Consider the following 6,758-nt stretch of genomic DNA (forward strand, 5'->3'; position numbering starts at 1 on the left):
GCCTTTTATTTATTTTTTTTTTTAAAGATTTTATTTATTTGACAGAGAGTGTCTCTGACAGAGAGTGTTAACTCTTGTCACTATGCTGGTCATTGGATCCCCAGAATTATTCCTTCTATAACTGGAAATTTGTATCTTTTTTTTTTTCAAGATTTTATTTATTTCACAGGGAGAGAGAGATCACAAGGAGGCAGAGAGGCAGGCAGAGAGAGAGTGGGAAGCAGGCTCCCTGTTGAGCAGAGAGCCCGAAGCAGGGCTCGATCCCAGGACCCTGAGATCATGACCTGAGCTGAAGGCAGAGGCTTTGACCCACTGAGCCACCCAGGCGCCCCTAGTTTTGCCTTTTAAAGAAATATCATATAGTGCTTGTTTGGGCAGTGCATATACTAAAATTGGAATGAAACAGAAAAATTAGTTTGGCCCCTGAGCAAGAATGACACACAAATATGCAAAGAATTTCATATTGTTTCAAAAAGTCATATAAACATTAAGGGGGCCTCTTTGAGTGAAAAGGAAAGACCAAAAGTGACAAAGACAAGAAAGAAATAGAAAATCTCCAGAAACAATGATAAAACAAGTAATAAATTGTCATATACATGGAACCATACAGCATGGAGCCTTTTTGTGTGACTTCTTTATTCAGCATGACGCTTTTGAGATTCATCATGTTATTATATGCATCAGTAGTTCATTCATTTTCATTGCTGAGTAGTATTTTAATTGTTGAGTGGTTGAATTTAACAAACTTTGTTTATCCATTCACCAGTTGATAAACCATATGGGTTATTTCTGATTTTTAGTGACTATGGATGAAGTTGCCAGCACCAGTCACTATAGGTTTTATTGGTATGTGAGTCTTCCTTCCTCTTGGGTAAATAGCTAGGAGTGAAATGACTGGGTCATATGGTAAGCACAAATCTTACCTTTATATGAAGCTGTCAAATTGTTTTCCAAAGTGACTACACTGTTGTGTATATTCACCAACAATGTATGAGAGTTCCATTTGCTCTACATCCTCACCTGCACTTCCTACAGTTGGCTTTGTTTTCTTTAAGCCATTCTAACAAGTGGCATCTCATTGTGATTTTAACTTGCATTTCCTTAGTAACTAATGATGTTAGCATGTTTCCATGTGCTTATTGGTCATTCACATCTCTTCTTTGGTGATGTGTATGTTCAAATAGTTTGCTACCAAAAATTTTTTCTTATTATAAAGAGTTAAAAGAGTTTTTAGATGTTCTGAATGTAAGTCCTTCATCAAATTATTTGTAAATATTTTGTCTCTGTGGTTTGATTTTTTTAAATTTTTCTAGTAATTGCTTTTATTTTTTTCTTAAGATTTTATTTATTTATTTGACAGAGATCACGAGTAGGCAGAGAGGCAGGCAGAGAGAGAGGGAGAAGCAGGCTCCCTGCTGAGCAGAGAGCCCGATGTAGGGCTTGATCCTGGACCCTGGGATCATGACCTGAACCGAAGGCAGAGGCTTAAACCCACTGAGCCACCCGGGCACCCCTAGTTATGGCTTTTAAAGAATATTAATTTAAAAGTTTTATTAAGTCCATTTAATCAGTTTTTTTTTCTGTTATGATTCATGGCTTTTGTGTCTTAAATTTAAGAAATATTTGCTTGATATAAAATAGTAAAGGTATTTTCCCATATTTTATTCTAGGGATTTTATAGTTTTAGTCTTTACATTTACATCCGTGACCATTTTGGGTTAACTTTTGTTTATGTGGTGACTAAAAATTGAGATTTTATTTCATTTTAATTTTTTTGGCATATGAACGTTCGATTTATTTCCAGCACCATTTACTGAAAAGACTACACTTTCCCCATTGAATAACCGGGACAGTTTTGTGAAAAATCAGTTGACTATGTCTGTGGCAAATTTGTAGATCCTCTATTGTTTTAATCTATATGTCTATACTTGACTCACTATCTTTATTAGTGTAGCATTATAGTAAGTTTTTTTTTAAGTTTAGGTGACACACGATTTCAGTTTCAGGTGTACAACATAGTGATTTAACAAGTTTGTACATTAAGTTGTGTTCATCTCAAGCATAGCTACCGTCTGTCCCATTACATCCTTATTACAATATCATTGACTGTATTCCTTATATTGTACCTTGTATTCCTGTGACTTATTTATTCCATAACACGAAAGCTATATCTCCCTTACCCTTCACCTATTTTACTCATTCTCCCACTCCCCTCCCTCTGATAACCATCAGATTGTTCTTTGTATTTAGGTCTGATTCTGCTTTTGTTGTTGTTGTTGTTTATTCATTTGCTTATTTGTTTTTAGATCCCACTTATGAATGGGATCATATGTTATTTGTCTTTCTCAGTCTGACTTATTTTACTTAGCAGAATACCCTTTATGTCCATCCATGTTATTTCAGATGACTCGCTCTCATCCTTTTTTATGGTTGCATGATATTCCACTGTTTATATAAGAACCATGTTTTCCTTTTCTATTCATCTATTGATGGACACTTGGTCTGCTTCCATATCTTGGCTATTGTATATAATGCTGCATTAAATATAGAGGTGCATTTATATTTTCAAATTAGTGTTTTCATTTTCTTTGGGTAAATATTCAATAGTGGAATTATTGGGTCATATGATATTTCTATTTTTAATATTTTTAATATTTTAGTGCACAGAGTTCCTCAAAATCAGTTGACGTTCTATTTTTTCAAAGTTGTTTTGGCTACTTTAGGTATTAGATTTTCTATATTAATTTCAGAATAAGCTTTTGATTTATATTTTATGTAAAGTATTTTACTGGTATTTTGATTGAGATTTATTTAAATCTATAGACCAATTTAAGCAGAGCTGACATCTTCCTGGTGTTGAGTCTTGTAATCCATAAATATGGTATATCTATTTATGTAGGTATTTAATTCCTCTTATCAGTGTTTTATAGTATCACCACATAAATCTTACACATATTTGCTTAGATTTATTTCATTTTTTTTCATGTTTTTTGATGCTATCGCAAGTGAGATTTAAAAATTTAATTTGATTGTCCATTGCTAATAAATAGATATAATTGATTTTTGTAAATTGACTTGCATATTAAACCTTGCTAAAGTTACTTATTACTTCTAGGACCATTAAAAATAGATTATGTGGATTTTCTACTAGATGATCATGTTGTCTGCAAATAAAGAGTTTTATTTCTTCTTTTACAATTATTTTATTTATTTTTCTTGCATCTTCGCAGTGGCTACAATCTCCAGTATAATGGAGCAAAAACATCCTTGCCTCCTTGATTTTAGTGAGAATATTATCCCCTTTCTTACCACTAAGTACAATGTTAGTTACAAGTTTTTATAAATGGTCTCTATAAGGTTCAGGAAATTCCTTCCTATTCCTAGCTTGCTGAAATGTTATGATAACATGAATGGATGTTGGTGTTTTGTCAACTACTTTTTTTTTTTTTTAATAAACATATAATGCCAACTACTTTTTTTTTCTTTTGCACCTATAATATGAGCACAGAGCATTTTGTTTTTAGTTCGCTGGCATGACTGGCTAACTTTCAAATATTAAATCAACCTTGCATTTTGGGGATAAACTCTATTTGATCATGATGTATAATCTTTTATATATTGATGGATTCAATCTGACAAAATTTTGTTAAGGATTTCTGTGTTTGTATTCATGAAATTCTTTTCTTATAATGTCTTCCTCTGAGTTTGCTATCAGGATAGTGCTGGCCTCATAAAATGACTCAGGAAATGTTTTTGTCCCTTCTATTTTGTGTAAGTGTTTGTATGAAATTGGCATATGTCTTCCTTAAATGTTTGGTAGAATTCACCAGTGAACCCATTCTAGGCCTGAAGATTGTTTATAGCATAGCTTGGATAACAAATTCATTTGCTTTAATAAATAAAGCTGGCTCAGGCAGTAGAGCATGTGACTCTTGGTCTTGGGGTTGTGAGTTCAAACCCCCATATTGGTCTTGGAGCTTACTTAAGAAAAATAAATAAAAAATAAAAATAAATTTTAAAATGGCACTCATTAAACAGATAGCTATGTGCCTTCTATGAGTAAGACACTGAGGAGCTATGGGGGACACCAAAAGAATATAATCTAGGGTCTAGAATATAAACTGGAGAGTATCATGCCTGAATGTTCAGAAAATAATAAAGGACAATTAAGATTATCTATTTCTTCTTGATTACTTTATATCTTTCAAGGAATTTGTCTATTTCTCCTAAGCTATCAATTCGTTGATGTAAAGATGTTTATAATATTATCTTATTATCCTTTTAGTTTGTGTAGGGTTTATATTGATGTCCTCTCTTTCATTGCTAATATTGGTAATCTGTGTCTTTCCTCTTTTTTTTCCTTGATCAACGTGGCTAGAAGTTTATCAACTTTATTGATCTTTTCAAGGGATAACTTTTAAATTTATTGATTTGTCTCTATTTTTTTAATTTTATTGATTTCTGCTCTTCATTGTGTCCCTCCCTTTGCTTGCTTTGGTTTTAATTTGATCCCTTCTTTTAAATTTCATAAATGGAATCTTAGATTATTGATTAAAGATCTTACTTAGTTTCCAATATAAACATTTAATGCTGTATATTTTCCTCTTGGCTATATCAATATTTAGTTTTTAATATGAAAAATGAACTTGCTTCATGCTTAGGTTGAATTGACCGATTTCTAAATGCTTAATGACAGTGTCTTCATTTCTTATCATGGATTGGTCATAAACGTTTGGGTCAGCAGGTCACATTTGAGTATTTCTGCTTTTGCTGATGGGACCTGGGTTCTAACCCAGATTTGTTCACCACAAGGATTAAGAGATGAGGACTGGAAGGAGAGTATAGTACCTGTGACCTCTGGGCCAGCCAACCAGAAAGAGAAAAGGACAGGCGTCAGCAACCTTTAGTGCCCCACATCACCCAGGAGAGAGAAGTGACTGCAGAGAATCTAGCCCTCTCCCACCTTAGAGAGTAGTCATTAGGAGGAAGGATTAACTGTTGTTCTAACATCTAGAAGAAAGTAGAAATTCTGTCTCTGCAAACCTATATAAATGAGGAAAAAGAAAGACAATGATTCTTCTCTGCTCATTCTACCATTACCATCCACTTTCTGGATTCACCCACCTTAGAAATAAACTACATTTGATAGTTCCCTTTTTTTATTATTTAAATTCAATTAGCCAACATATAGTACGACATATAGTACATCACTAGTTTTTGATATAGTGTTCAATGATTCATTAGTTACATATAACACCCAGTTCTCATCACATCATGTGTCCTCCTTAATGTTCAACACCCAGTTACTCCATCCCCCCAACCGCCTCCCTAACCACAATCCTCAGTTTGTTTTCCAGAGTCAAGAGTCTCTCATGGTTGTTCTCCCTCTCTGATTTCTTCCCACTCAGTTTCCCACTATGTGCCCATATTGTCCTCTGCATTATTTCTTATATTCCACATATGAGTGAAACCATATGATAATTATCTTTCTCTGATTATTCCTAACTAAGCTCGCAGTGCTTAAGTGCTATGCATAAACTCAACCAGCTCGTTAGTGTTGACAAGAGAGAATGAAAGATTTCTTGACTCTTAGCCTAATATATTCTTTCCATAATGATAAGTTTACATTGTCTTTCCCTTGCCTTTTAGCTTATAATCAAAGTGAAGGGGTAGGTGTGTGGGTGTGTGTAGAGCAGAAGAGAGAGAGAGATGGGTTTTCATTATTTAAATGTTTTGATTAATCAACCCCTGGTTATAGAGATAAATGTCATATCAAAGCTTTCTGTATTAAGAAATAGGAATTCAGGGGCACCTGCGTGGCTCAGTGGGTTGAGCCGCTGCCTTCGGCTCAGGTCATGATCTCGGGGTCCTGGGATCGAGTCCCGCATCGGGCTCTCTGCTCAGCGGGGAGCCTGCTTCTCTCTCTCTTTCTCTCTCTCTCTCTCTCTCTCTGCCTCTCCATCTACTTGTGATCTCTCTGTCAAATAAATAAATAAAATCTTAAAAAAAAAAAAAGAAATAGGAATTCAAATATACCATATTGTCAACAGTGAGATATGTCAAAATCACTGAATTTTGGAGCTGGGATCTGTCTGACTCAAAAGTCTCTGCTCTTTTCACTTTGTCTCATGGCTTCTCACATGTGATTACAAGCCCCAAGTCATAAAGGCACTTGGCTTTCAAATCCCAAAGGCATAATTTTCTTGCTGTTTTCTCAATTGCAAACACTTGCCCCCAGAGTACTGACCCTGGGACATAGGGCTCTAATTGCCCTTATTCTCACTTTAAAAGAGGAACGAAGGTTTTCACTGAGTAGTGTTTGAAGCTGAAACTAGTGTTGAAAGAGCAGTTGCTCCCCTTACTAAATTGTCCCAAGAGCAAGGAGTCAGTTTGCTCTCTCCTCCCAGCCAGCCTCCAACCCCCAGCCCACACCCCTTTTTACCAAAGCAAAGGAGTATGCATCTATCTGCATAATCATTAAAATGCACCAAGTCTCAGAACTGGCTTTCTCTCCCCCCATTCTACTGCCTGACAAAGGATTTGTGACAAAAGACCTTCTTCCCAGTTTGTAAAACAGTTGTGTAAAACTCGGACTGTAAAGTCACAGTTGACTGCTTTAATGTGGAACAGCTGGGAGGGTGTAGACACACTGGCAGGTTGAGACAGGGACTGGGAATGGTCCCCCATTCTGCGAAGGGGCGACTTAGTCACACCACCTGCTGCCCCTATTATTTTTCAAGAGCAAACCAGTCATGACA

General features: G+C 35.4%; 1 non-coding gene across 1 annotated transcript; it reads left to right on the forward strand.

Moving 5' to 3' along the window:
* The first annotated feature begins 362 nt into the window (after window positions 1-362).
* On the forward strand, window positions 363-468 carry LOC125080243 (U6 spliceosomal RNA). The gene has a single exon (XR_007121272.1). It is a non-coding gene; the product is annotated as a U6 spliceosomal RNA (small nuclear RNA).
* The last annotated feature ends 6,290 nt before the right edge of the window (window positions 469-6,758 follow it).

The sequence above is a fragment of the Lutra lutra genome, chromosome 10 (assembly GCF_902655055.1).
Source record: "Lutra lutra chromosome 10, mLutLut1.2, whole genome shotgun sequence".
NCBI lineage: Eukaryota > Metazoa > Chordata > Mammalia > Carnivora > Mustelidae > Lutra > Lutra lutra.